The sequence below is a fragment of the Pipistrellus hanaki genome (assembly GCF_964339955.1).
Source record: "Pipistrellus hanaki genome assembly, chromosome: 2".
In the NCBI taxonomy this organism is placed as follows: Eukaryota; Metazoa; Chordata; class Mammalia; order Chiroptera; family Vespertilionidae; genus Pipistrellus; species Pipistrellus hanaki.
Genome location: NC_140504.1, coordinates 60,112,079 through 60,126,762, shown reverse-complemented (window position 1 = coordinate 60,126,762; position 14,684 = coordinate 60,112,079). Strand labels below are relative to the sequence as shown.

General features: G+C 38.1%; 1 protein-coding gene across 32 annotated transcripts in view; it reads right to left on the bottom strand.

The window, feature by feature from the left end:
- The window catches only part of ZBTB20 (zinc finger and BTB domain containing 20), an 818,830-nt gene that overhangs the window by 315,640 nt on the left and 488,506 nt on the right, over positions 1 to 14,684 (bottom strand). For 5 of the 32 annotated variants that reach the window (XM_084873954.1, XM_084873939.1, XM_084873951.1 and 2 more), the window contains exon 1: positions 5,172 to 5,314. The exons of 22 other annotated variants lie outside the window; for them this stretch is intronic. The gene's annotated coding sequence lies outside the window, so the exon portion shown is untranslated. Of the gene's footprint in view, positions 1 to 4,106; positions 4,381 to 5,171; positions 5,316 to 14,684 lie in introns of those variants that run through there. 5 more of the 32 variants (XM_084873927.1, XM_084873928.1, XM_084873956.1 and 2 more) reach the window with 3 other exon arrangements.

The following is a 14,684-nucleotide window of genomic DNA, read 5'->3' as shown; positions in this document are numbered from 1 at the left end:
TTTTGCTACTCTTTTCAATCCACTATTAAAAGGTAAAAACGATTTTTTGCACTAGGTTCAGTATGTACCTCTAACATTTACTACAGTTTTGATTCCTCTTGACTAGGAAGGCAATTAACAGGAGGTTCAAGGTGCTAATACTTTTTATTACAATGTGTGTATTTCCTTATTAGGTCCTTTTCATAAAGCAGGACCTTTTCAAAAGTGGATTAGGCACTCATACAATTTTACCCCTCACAGTGGACTGTATGTGACTACCCAGAGGATGTCAAACTATAAATCCTGCCAGAATGAACTGGAAGGTGAGCAAGGCATTCATAACCGGATGATGTACAGGTTGTTGGTGCCAAGTCAGTGTTAATGGAGATGTCTTCTATGTGCTAACACCCAAAGGAGAACAAATTCAACAACAAAACACTTCGGTTTTTGGCATGTCTGTGGAGAGTTAACTTTCCATTGTTCAAGGGTTAATTATCCATTATGTGAATCACTTCTCTTTCTCCCTCTGGCTCTTACCTCTAGAAATTTAGTATACTAGAGGATAAACAGGAAAAATAAAAAGATGAAAATGAAACCAGTACAAAAAAGATGAAAATTTAGGCTCCTACATTTCCTGCGACTCATCACTTACATATATTGGAAGTTCTAGAAAAGACTCCCATGTAGAAGACAGATTTTGATGTTGTTTGGGAATTGATCATTGATAATAGATATTATTAAAGCATGTCTTACACAATATTTTGGTTTCTTCTAATTATTGCTTGTTATAGTCAGTTTGTAATATGTGAAGTTACTCCCTGGCTATGTTTACTTAATGTCAGCAGCGAACCATTTAGGGTGTGAAAGGGGCCCTCTCCTTTGGTGTCCCAGAGCACTGTACATGCTTTGAAGTGGTTTTTTAATGTATGAAACTATAAGTGGTTAGAGGACAGGTACTGCATTTTATGTTTATTTATCTTCTTCCAAAATAATATCAAACTGTCTAGATCTGAATGAAAGATCAATGAACAGGTGATGAGTGAATGAATAATTGCGAGGTTGTCCATATGCCAATGCATTGACAGTGAATACATCTTGCTGCATATTGTAAGTGACAAATGAAAGCTATAGATTTTTAAAATGCTATCAATGGAGAAGGGGAAATTCACTTTTCATTCGGGTTATTATGGAAAGCTTCAGAGAAAAAAATGGGACTTGACAAGGATGTGACTTGGCTTGGTATCTTTAAAGGTACCTGAAAAATTGTAGTTGCTGGTGCTGATATGTAAGTAAAGCATCAAAGTATTTAAAGTATAACTAAATAGATGAGAAACTAGAATAAACTGGGTCATTTGTGCATAAACTCATTCTTACAATATGGAGTAAATTCATTAAATACATTCTCAATTTTAAGATAATAGCAATTTAATTTCTTTCCATTTAATTTTAAACTACTTTATACATATAGCAATTAATACTTTTATGTTGTGCATAACAGAATTTAGGTTTATCATGTGACATGCATATCTGATGAAGAATAATTACTAATCTTACCAGCTTACCAAATCTTACCTTTTACAGGTACTGTTTATAAATATTTGTGTAAAATTTATCATAAGTGTGATAAAATGTCAACTATACTTTACTTCTGATCAATTTGGAAAAAAAGTTTCATTGAATTAAAAGAAAATAAGCCTAGCTAATATTTGGTTATATTTTAATTTTGAAGATAGATATATGATTATGAATGTACATGAGTTTACAAGATAACAAAGATACTAAATCACATGATACAATAAATCAATCCTTTCTTAACTTTTAAAACATGTATCTTTATGAATGAATCACATTAGAATAAAAATATTTTGTATACAAATAATAAAGAATAATTTCTTATTGGGTCAATCATAATTCTTTTATTTAGCAATGTCATTTGTGTCTAATTGTGACTGTCTTATGAAATGACTATAACATATAGGAAATACTTATAGCCAATGTGCATGCAAGAAAATACGCATTTTAAAACATGCAACTTCTGAAATAAAATTAAAATTTTCAGAATGACCACTGGAAAACTGAATTCTGAATAGTATACTATAAAGGTTTAAAGATAGGTTTTGAAAAAAAAAATTAGGTACTATTAACACAACCATTTAAGCAGAACAAAATACATCATTATCCTGCCTTTCTATTAGAGGTGTACTGATCAAATTCTGACTCTTAGACACTAGCTTAATCATGTGATTCTTCCACAGCCACATGGAGCTCCAGATCTTGGCTACAATAAGGAAAATCTCTCTGGCAGGTTATATTTGTTAAATGTCATTTCTTAGATATTTGTATTTACCTATTCTCTGCTTAACAACACTGACAAAATTTTATGTACAGACGTAGAAGATTTCAATAAAAATGTCTTCCAAGTGTTAGAAATACAGCTTGCCCTCAATGCAGTCCTAATAGACATTCCTAGACTAAAAGACAGTTTTCCTGGGAGTCTGTGCAGCCTGAGTATTAACTGAGGAAGACACAACCTCCTGTGTGTCTTGGCAGTAATGGGCTAAAAGCTACTTACATTTTTTTACACCGTAACTAAAATTTTATATTATCATTTTCCACTTCAACTTATTTCTTTAGCAAACAAGAAACCTAATGGCAAACCCCCAAGAAACATTATATTTACAAACAGTATGATCATAACTAATGTGCCTAACCAAAATAGGCAAATTATATACACTAAACTTATAGCATATTTTGGTCTTACTAAAACTTGCTGTTTCTTGTCACACTAACACTGAGGAGTTTTATTTGCCTTCTAAACTATAGGAATTGTGATAGGAATTGGACTCTTAGTTTGAGAGTCACTGACAGAGCCTGATGAGGCTGCAGCAGGGGGCAGTCTCTGTAAGGAACTCGGTTACATATGAGCACACATGAGTTACATGGTTAAGAATGTGAATCACGGAGAGTAGCAAACAAAATCCCAAAGCTAAGTACCAATGTAATACGTTAGATGACTCCACCTGCTTGGACAAGAGTACACACAATAAACATACACAGCACACATCTGGTTAAATGTAAAATCAACTATTGCTAAAGCATTTTCAACTTTTAAGAGGAATCTACTGGCAATCTGTTAATAGCAAGGAAAGCGAAAACAATTAAATAGCATCTCTTTCCAAATATTTAAGCACATCGAGTAAGTGCCCCTTAGGCTGGGTTGTGGTTCTTGGAAGTCTCAGCCTATGAGAACCATATTGAGGACATCAAAGGCTCCTCCCTCTCTCCAAAGAGCAATTCAGTTCAGATGCTGCCACAGAGCCAAATGCTTTTATGGTCACCATGGTTTTTTGTTGTTGTTGTTGTTTTTTGTTTTTTGTTTGTTTGTTTGTTTCCACTCAATATTTGGAGCATGCCTGATTCTTGAAATTGAAAAGAAGACAAGAAAACACTATAAGATCAAATGACCCTGGAGGAGCAACAAGACCTGACGGTAAAGTACACACACATTTCAACTGCAATTCCTCTTCCGGAGACTGTGAGTTGCTAATAAGGATATAGAAGGCACATACGGACTCCAAAAGCAGGTCTGTTGACTCCTCTGTTCGTCTCATACAGGATGCAACCACCCCCATTCTACTCCTTCGACGACTTCCCAGAGCACATTCAATCAGAGTCTCTTGTATTGAGGACAATACTATATTTGGGTTTAATACTGTGAGGACCGTCATCTAGTTTTCCTATGTCAGGATGATAAATTTCCCTGAAACCAAATAAGGATTCTCACTGCATTCTTCTGTTCGATACCATGAATGCAGAAGCATAAAGGAGAGGGTATGACAAATAATATTTTCCAAAAGGTTGGGTTGGGGGAGGTTCCCTAACATTGAAAAGCAACCAGATTTTAGCAAAGAGATCTTTAAAAGAACAGTATTCACAATATTCTTTTGCTATGCATCCACTTTTCTGTCTCGCTTAGCTGGGTACAGAAGTATTCTGAGCATAATGTAAGTGTTCAGAATAGAGATGCCTGAAAAGTTGGCAAAGAGAAACTTCAAATGCACGATGCATCCCACTTTCACTTCCCCCTCCTACCACCCCGAATAAGACCAACCTCCCCACTCACTCACCTATCTTCCTCCTCCTACCAGCATGTGTGCTAGGCATGTCAACGCTGACATCCATGTGGGCAGCATGAAACCTATGCTGCGGGTCCTCCTGGCACACGCTCTGCCACTGTGTATAGAGTTGTCTTGGCTGTGCACACTGAAATCTTCGCCATTACGGCGGACTGTTTGGTAGCTTTTTAAAAGAATTGTGTCCTTCCCCCCCCCCCTTTTTTTTTGAAAACACCCGTTATTTCCTGACTGCCTCAGAGACACCAAGAATAGAATCCTTGACACATCAAATTCTGGAACCTCACCACCACTCACCAAGACTGTGGTTCCTGATCCAAGGAGTGCCGACTGAGAATCAGCACAGACTCTTGAGAGTGTCCAGGCCTGGCTGCTAAGCTCCCTGCTCTGATTAGCTTGTCGAGTTCACAGTGTTCCAGAGTGCTGAAGCACAGAAATTAGGGAGGGGAGGTGGAAGGAAAATCACTGGAGCTTCTTACGATCGAACTTCCACTAACTGAGAGGAAATGTCTTATAAATAAACAACAGCAACAGAAACAAAAAAAACACACACACCATCCCGTCCTGCCAGAGGAATGTACATTATTGTCTCCCGACGGAAAACTTTACACCACACCAGAATGCAGCCATGTCTCCTGAAACTACCTCCCTCGAAACAGAAAGAAAAAGGAGAATCAAGGAGAAAAGGAGAATAAGAAAAGGTTTTTTTCACCCTCTTGAATTCTGTTGGGAGGTTCTTGTGCGTTCCCAGTAGACAAACTAAACTAAGCAGTTTCAACAGTGTCACTGTTCCAGGATTTTTTGCGGAGGCTGCTTATTAGCAAAATTTCATTTCTGCCCAGATCATTGCTGTGCCATCCGGACATTTTCAGAAGGGAAGTTCAGGGAGGAGGGGTGGAGGGGAGGGTTTGACTGTGGAGGAGAGGAAGAAGAGAGGACAAAGGAACACTCCTGGTGAACCCGAATGCCCTAACCCCAGCCATGAGAAAGCCAGCCCCACCCTCCACCCAACTGCTGCTTGTTGAGGACTTGGTGATGCGGTGTGTTTAATCTACTTACTCTTTCTGCTCGGGAGGCTGAGGTTCCTACATTTCCAGCTCATGCTGGACTGTACCGTAAGCAACAAGTGAAATGAGTTCAGTGATCTCATTCTAGTCCTTCAACTCCTGTCCACATCGCTAAGCGACTGCACAGCTTGGCACAGGCCAGGATGAGTCAGCAGTCTCTGGTCATGAGAGGCCAGGCCTGGAATAGCAGGGGGGTTTAGGTCAGGAGCGAACTGAAGCAGAAAGGCCGTCTGGACGGCAGTTCTCGGCTCTGCAATGTGCGGAGACACTGCAGGTCACAATGAAAGAGCCTCATCAGCTAGTGGGTGAAGACTGTAGGATTGCAGAAAAAGAGAGCAGCAAGGGAAAAATGCAAAACAGCTGCCTACCAAACACAGACAGAACAAATTAGAGTACCACAATCAGAAAGAGAGGGCACTGGTAGAGCCCTCGAGGAGAAAAGATGCTCATTAAGATTTCTGGAATACCTTTTCTTCCATGCGCTCCCGAGCTTGATTTGAGAAATCAGGTGGTTACCTACTAGGATATACTCTCCTAGTATTTTGGTATTGCTTTCTTGATTTGGTAAGTAATGAAACCAACAAATAAAAACAAAGTGCTGCAGTCAAAGTAGCAAAAAGAAGCCCCATACTGCATAAAATACCTAAGAGCCTAATATCTCAAAAAGTTATATTTGGGTCAATAGTGTCCTTGAATAGCCTGCAGATCACAAGCCACACAAGGTTAAAGAGAAGCAATCCTCAAATAAAGCCTGAGTGAGAGTAGAGCAGAACTGAGAAAAATAAAAGGCATAAGTTCAATGAAGAAACACTAGGGAAATATGCTGTGCCCATATTTCAACTCAATGGGGTTAGCACAGACCTCCATCAGGAAGAAACACTTCTCACCATGAGGTGTTTCCAACACTTCTTCTGAGCAGGACAGTGGTACAGTGATATAGCAAGAGGAGAGGGGAATTAAGGCTCAACATAAGCAATCAATCGGTAACCCAACATTTTGTTTGGGAGGAGGCAAATTGCCTTAGAAGCCAACACATAAAGGAAAGTCTTAGTGTCTGAAACAAACTTAGAGGAACTATATCCAGGAGACTGAAATGGAAACAGAATTAGCAGCAAATAGCAGTGATGGCCCCAAAATAATGAAGAAAGCCGTCCCAAGTCAAATGGAACGCAGCAAGAATAGCATGGCAAAGAGAACAAGATCAAAAAAATTGGGAAACACCAGTATAATATTTCTTTAACATTCTTTGAAAAGGAATAATAAGTATCTACCATATATTTCTAATGGCCATCTCTTAGAAATGCATGGTATAAGAAAATGTAGAGTAAATTTAGGCATGAAGTTATTTAGCCTCACTGCAGAGAGAGTTAAGTCGTCTTAACACATCTTTAATAAATGTTTAACCTTGGGCTAATGAATTTTATGGCCTCAGTTTCCTTCTCTTTGAAATGAAACATTATCACACTCATTGAATTTATTACAAGGGCTGAATCCATATTTGGCAGATTTTTGGTCCTTATCACTCAATAAATTGCTATCATTCTTATTTGACTATCATATCAGCCTCCTAAGTGTCCAGTGAAAGAATCATTTCCAGTGTTGTCCCACCCAATTGAGTAGAGCCATATAAAGACTAGTAAAATCAGCTGAGTAACACTTCTCAGAGAATGCTGCTTTCAAAAGCTTATTTCTATCTGTTGAACATACTTAAAGACAGAGGACAGAGAAAATCTATTATGTTACATTCTTGGTTTGGGAAATCTATGTTGTCAAAGCAGCTTGGAGCTTACCAGAGTCCTATAACTAGAGGCCTTGAAAAGAAGAGGGATGTTTAGAAGCTTCTCCAAAAGCAACAAGATGAAAGTGCTATTGGCCCTGACCACATGATGAGGGCTTTTCACCAAAGGGGGAAACTTAGTCCAGCTGATCATCCCAGCCTAATTGATTAATTGTGGGTCTGACCATCTGGCTGATGAATGCTGACACCCAACAGTGATTGCTGTGTAACAGGAATCCGGATGTGCTCTCCCTGATGCCTCCCACAATAATGGCAGCTCTGAACTTGAGCTGAGTGTATTCAGGCCTCTTGGCTCAATCTCTTCATGGAACAGTGATTGTGGCAGGGAATATTTTACTAGACTTGGTCAAGCATTATCTTTTCTGATTTCAATTACCCCCTCTTTTCCAGCTCCACACCTACCCTTCCTGAACTCTCTCTTGTATATAATCGCTTTCCATGCACAGCATTCCATCTGTAGTTTCCATCATACTGTCTGATTCTCTCATTTCCGGTTGCTCTATTCAGAAAAATATTTTACTGGTCTAAAAGACTGTATTGCTATTTCACAAGGACTCCTATTGAGACATTTTTATTATATATCCCCTTTGCTACTGGTTTACTTCAAATGACTCTGTGCTTCTAAATAAAGAAAATTATTTTACCCAATTTATGATTAAAAGGCCCCCACACATATGTCCCAAGTTCTGCATGAAGTTAATAGAATACAAGGGTTAAGAGCAGATAGCTCTTACATCTCAAACCTACACCTGACCCTTGGTTAATAGTGTCACATGAAGGAGATTTTCCCCAGATTTCTCTGGAGAGAGAAGGTCAAATGCATGTAACTGTCAGGGATCAATAGCACTGCCCTCCCCTCTCCCCCACCCCAAACTAATCTACACGGAGCTAACCTGTATGAGAGAGAATTCGGTAAGCAAATAAAATCCGAATGCATAAATATAAGCTCTGAGGAATTACAACCCAAATATTTTATTATTTTTTATGGGAAGTAAACTAACACAAACTGTCCTGCACAAGCTTTTCCAACAAGTAACAACATAGAAGTATCCTCTCTCCTTTTCTTTCCCCAGACTATTACCATCTCAATATTCACCATTTTCCTTGCTCCCCATATAGGCTGAGTTCTTCTGCATTCCAGGATGGGTCAGTGTTAACTTTCAGTAGAGGATGGCAGTAGCATACTGAACTGCAGAGTTCCAGACTGGGAGTTGGGAAATGTTTTTGGCCTGACTGTCAGTAAACAACTATGTGTCTAGGGCAAGTCAAGTCCTTTAACTCCCTATGTCTCAGTGTCTTCATTGAAAAATGATAGGGTAGGACTGCATGAACTCCACAGTCTCTGCCAACATGAAGATTCTATGGTTCTATAGCTCATTTCCTTTTCCTCTCTGGCATCAGCTACTCAACAACTCTGCTTATAGTCACTTCTCTGATCTGGGTTCCCGATAGAAAAATATTGCCTTCATTTACTACCCAGTATTTGGTATTTGTAATCTCTCTTTCTTTCTTTTTTTTTGATGCTAGATATTTTGAATCATAAATATGAACACATCCAGATAGATGCTTTAAATTTGAAGGCGTTTAAGGAGAATAGCTTTCCCATGTAGAGCATTTAGTGCAGCTCAGCATGGAGGAAGCCAGCCATCCAAAAGTGGAGCAAAGGGGCCAATTCACAAATGAGAGGAAGCCTTTCATAATAAGAGTCTCCAGACTCTTCATTTTAGATGAAGCTAAATGCTACCAAATTCCAACTACTTTTCTAATCAATCCCAGACACCATCACAAACACTTAGGACTACAAATATGAGGGCCAGCACTGGCAGTGATGCAGTTCTTATTTCACCTCCACATGTATCGCCAAGTAGGATTTAGGATGGCATAGTAATAAGAGCCAAGAGGACAATCTGTCATTTATTTTCCTCCAAACTTTTTGAAATTTCCCATTTGAGCTCTGTTTCTCAGTTTTAATTTGGTAACTGCCATTTTTCAGCATTTCTTTTAACAGGTTACTAATAATTTCTGATACAGGATCTCATATTTCATTTTGTGCTGCTAGAACTGCTGTTAATATTTCATCTGCCTTCAATTCAGCTCGGAATAAAGGCTGCTAGGTTTTTGATACACTGTTAACACTTTGGGGATTTGATCACCAATGTTCACCCAATTTGTCTGGATCTTGTTAAGTATAAGTAATAGACTACCTGAATCAGAAATATCTCAAAGTGTGCTATACATTCTAGGGGGCTTCTTCGAAGTCTCCTGTCCTGGATCTTTGATGAGAACAACAACACAATTATTCTGTTTCCTTTGCCCAGGCTACTTGCTATTTGCTTCAGTGGTAGTATTCTGGGAGCAGAGTGCAGTGCTTAAGAACAAGGGCTCTCAGGGAGATCTAGGTTCAAATTCTAGCTCAGAAACTTTCTGCAGGTATCACATTGGGCCAGTTCCTTAAACTCAGCCTCTGTTTTCCAATTTTCAAAACAGAAATAATAATAATGTCCACCTTTATTGCTAAAAAGATTGCATAAGCTCATGTAAAGTGCTAGGACTTTCTGAGTTATCACTAAATAATGGGTATCATTATCACCTTAGCATTAACAATCTATACATTTGCATTAAAGGGTTATTATGGTTATTATTTTGCAACATATTTGCAACCAATAAATTACTTTTGAGTGCAGACTTGGTGTTTATGTTATTATAGTTTACATTTTCAAGAACTGTCTGTGACATTAAATAAAATATTTAAAAATTGGTCCTAAGAATCATATATAATTAGAAATAGCATATAGAATCATATTATATATTTTACCTTTCAGTCTAGCATTAAATTCTCACAAGTTTTTGTTCATCTAACAGTCAGACCTAGATAAGCACATGGTACCAAAGCTAATCCATTCCATAAAGAGATGGCTTATCATATTTACTTTCCCTTACTCCCAAAGAATATAGATTATTTTAATATTCTTTGATTATGTACCAGTTGGAGTCCATCAGGAGAAAGAAACCACATAGCAATTTGAATAGGCAAAGTTTAATATAAAGAATTATTAACTATAATAGAGGATTGAAGTGATGAGGGAGTAGCTAGTAAGAAGTGGAGAGAATTCAAAATTATATAAGAATAAGCAAATATAAAGAGCATAATCATTTGTAGGGCTGAGATAGAGTGTTCAAGGAAGAGTCCTCTGCACCCCTGGACTGGGATCCAGACCTGGTTGGACAAGGCCCAGCCATTGAATGAATGAAAGGCAGAGAAATGGCTAGGAGCTGTTGTGTGGTGGGTGCTGGAGGGAGCTGCTAGCCACAAGGTGCTGGAGAAACTACCTGTGCCTCAGCTGCTAGGCACCAAAGGCGGCTGTGTGTGTTGCACACTGGAGACAACTTGCACACTGGAGGAGCCTGACAAAGGAGTACAGAGAACTGGGAGAGAAAAATTTCTTCCTCTCTAATATCTCTCTGAACCTTCTACCGACAAGCACACTCATACCCAGAAGCAAGGAAAAGTATTTAAAGGTCCCAGATACATGTTTGTGGAATAGGCAAGAAAGGGTAAATCTTAGAGAAAGTACACTGATAACCAGCATAGTTATTATTTGTTCATTCTCGAGACAAAATCCAGTGTTCTCAATTTATTATACTACCCTTCGCCTTGGATAATAAATTGGCTCTCTGCATAGCCAAATAAATACTGACAGAATCAAAGAAAATAACATCCTAGCCAAAACCAGTTTGGCTCAGTGTTTAGAGCGTTGGCCTGTGGAATCAAGGGTCTCAGGTTCAATTCTGGTCAAGGGCATGTACCTTGGTTGTGGGCACATCCCCAGTAGGGGGTGTTCAGTAGGCAGCTGATTGATGTTTCTCATCAATGTTTCTAACCCTCTATCCCTCTTCCCTCCTCTCTGTAAAAAATTAATAAAATATATTTAAAAACAAAACAAAAAACAACACCAAAAAAGAAAATAACATTCTATTAAATAAAAGTAGAATTTGTACAATATTACCCCCAAATACTGCCCACATGTTTAAATTGTTTATAATTGAAAGATTAAGAAAAATATGTATAGAAATACTAAACTAAATTTATACATCAGTGATGTCAGTCCAGAGTTTCAACTAACTGGGTAAACAGGAGTCACTCTTTTTCAAAAGTGGTAAAAGTGGCCTCAATTATTTCCCTTTCTCCTTTTCTTTTTATTGACTGTAGACCCATATTTGGCGTTACATGATTGTCAACTATGGGTTGCTATTTTCCAGGGGGAAAAAAGTATTTTATAGAGAATTTTTCTCATGATTCCTGTCCTACCCTCAAAGTTAAATAGAGAAGCATCAGCAAAGACCAATGTGGTGCATTCCTGAAGGTATACAGTGATCACTTTTAGGACTGGTTCTACTTATAGATGGGGAGGTAACAAATACTTCCCCAATTTCTTAATTCATTTTTTAAGAAGAGAACAGAACCTTTGGTCCTAGAATTAGAGGCAGAGTTTTAAAGCACAAGCCCTTGACTTTAGAAGAGGCTGTGGTGGTGGTGAGGAGCTAAAAGCAATTGGGTGAGAAGAGGTCCTGTGGGGAGAAGACTACCACCAGACTAAGACCACAAAGCACCTGTTTCACTCACTTTCCATGTATTCCTATGCCTGGCCATTCAGGTACTATCTGACTTCGCTGTTATGGAAGGGTTCTAGTTGTTTCCTCACAGTTGTGTTTTCTGAAAAGCAGAGGTATTGTCAAGCAGAGCAAGCCTCACTTTGTTGCCTCACAATCAGATTGTAGACAAGAGCTGCCTGCTGTTGTATTTAGGATTTTCTTTGGTTTTGTGTAGTGTTTAAGGACTGAGGATAAACCTCGTGACCTTACATATATTTGATCCCCACCTCCTTAACCACCATAAGCACACTCCTCTCCCCTGTAATTTCCAAGTCCAAAAGGAGATGGTGGCAAAGGAGGAAGTCCCTGTGTATCAGGCAGCCGCGTCCTTTGGTTCCAGTTCGCCCTTCTATTCAGCTGGCTTTTCTGCTCTGACCCACTACATTTACCCTGTCGGCTGCTCTTACCAGAAACATGCCTTTTTAATCAGCCTTCCTGGGGTCTGCATTTGATTACAGCGTTTGTGTTCTATTTTGATTCTTTTGTATTGTGCCCTGTGGTGTGAGCTTGAAAGGTGTTATTTATAAAATGAAATTCTATTGTATTGCAACTTGGATACAAAGAGGACATATAATATTAATGCAGAATGTATTTAATATCTTGAATCTATTAAATCAATTTTTTTCCTGAGAACACAGAATGGGAGTGAGGCAGTGGGCTGCTAACCAGGTAATGTGATCTAAGCATCACCTGAACTTCCACACACAAGCACTCTTGAAAGCTGGCACAAGAACCATTCTCTTAACATCAGGGTTTCCAGAAGGCAGAGACTCCCTCTCCTCAGCCAGACCAGTGTGGCGTGCACCTGTTTAAACATTCAATTGTGGAAGGCCAAACATTTTCCTAGGCATCAGATGCAAATTTTCTGACTAAGGAAACCAGGAGATGAAACATGGATCTGACATTTTTTTTTTTATTATTACCTAGATGAAGATTTAGGTAAAGAAGGAAAATAGAATCACCTGTTTCCAAGGAGCTGCTTGCTAAGGTTTGTAAAAAGAAATTAATTCCTCATGCTCCTGACTCCTCTCAAAGTAGGCGAAGAAAATCCTAGTGATACCTAGCAAGAGTGTAGGTTTCTTTACAGATGCTGTCAAATGTTCATGGACTAGTCCCCAACTTTACTATGGAAGTGTCCCCAACTTATTTCACTGCTAATTTTAATGCAAACTACAGACTGCAACATCACTGTATCAGAGCTTGCATATCACAGTTGTTGTTCCATACATTCCATTCTTCCCCTTCACCTTTCTATTTCTCCCATTGATACATCGGAAATCCTCAATAGCTAAGCTGCTGTTTGGAAAGGGAACAAGGAGGGAGCAAGTGTGGAATGTGGTTTACCCATCCGGCTCCACAGAACTTGCTAAAATAATCTGTCACACATAAAGGAAGCTGGCTGGGCAGTCCTGGAGTGAGCTCCTAGATTTTTACCTGTGCTTACTCACTGGCTCATTATATAACTCGAGGAAATTTAGGTCCAGTTATCTAATCATTAATATGGAAATAACTACATTTATTTTTTCTATATGCATTGAGCTTCTTTAGGGATGAATGAGATTATGATCGGGGAATGCTCTAAATTTTCTGCACCAAAGGTGGGATACAAAGGCACATTATTAAAATGATAGTTCTGCTCCCCCCTTTTTTGGTTCTCTAAATTCAGATATAAAAAACATTAATGAGGGGAATAAATCATATACCCTCATTCATAAGTGACATGCCAAAAAGGAAGAAGCTAATAGGTGTTCAGAAATACACATCTTGGTCTTGAATGTATCAAATTATAAGCTATTTGCATAAAAAGATCACATTAAAAATCATTATACCCTACCATAGTGGTTTGCCTTAAATAAGTATTCCATTAATATTTGTTGAATTGAGTTAAAAAAATGAAATCATACAACTTCAGAGCTAAAATTAGCTAGAAACCATGTAAGGACAGTTACCTTCTTTTGCAGATGATAAAACCAATGCCAAGATAAATTGAGTTACTTATCCAAAAGCAATATTAATAATGCTACAAGTCTTTAGAGGAGTTGTTAAAGTTCTGCCACTGCAAATATACTATTCAATCAATTAAAATAAAATTGATGTTCTTTTCTCAAAATAAAAGTATTCTTCAGTTCAAATAATCTGAATTATTCTAATCTAACCAGGGAGGTTGAAGCTTAAAGTCACAAGGGAACCTCATTAAGTGGCCAAAGCCCATAGTGTGCTAGTTATGACAACTGACTAAAGTTGAATATTTTAACACTGTCTATACCCCGGTCTATTGACATATTTTTCAGGTAAAATTAATGTCATAAAAACAAAAAATAATGTCAGATACTTGAAATTATATGAAACTCATGGAGGTACAATTCAAAAATGCAATTACTTTTATTTATTATTTCAGTCTACTATTAAGCCATATAGTACACTATATGCCAAATCTAAATTCTAGAGTCAGTAAACAAAATAGGAGAAGACACTTGATCCTTTGCTAAATAAAAAATAAGCAGGCCCAGAGTGAGTAAGGCAATTTCCCTTTAGGGGAAGTTACTTGTCTGATATTTGCAGAAAAAAAGTTTGACTCTTGGCTAAGCTGTCTGGTTAAATCAACACCATAATAATAAAAGCAAGTCAAGCTATCCTTTTTGACTAACTTGGCGGTTTTATTTTCTGAAAAGTATTATATATATTTGCTTTTCTTTATCTTAAACCAGTCAAGATATTTAAATTTTTAACTAGAATGTAAACAATATGTAGGCAGGGTTTTTGTTTTTAATAATCTCCTGAAGACTGTAGCAGAGTGTCTGGGATAAAACAGAAATTGAAGAAATGTAAAATTTCAATTATTGTCAAGTAAGACTCTAGGAATCTTCAATGAACTACTTTTCATTTTTCCAAAGCCCCTTTCACATTAAAAGGTCATGGTGAACAGAAATGGGAGAAAAGGGGCACAAGTGACAGCAATAGGTTAACTACTTGTAACATCTGGAGGGCCTTTTGGAGACTTGCTTGTGTATTACCAAGATTTGATTCCAGAAATGTAACCAGGCATTCACAGCT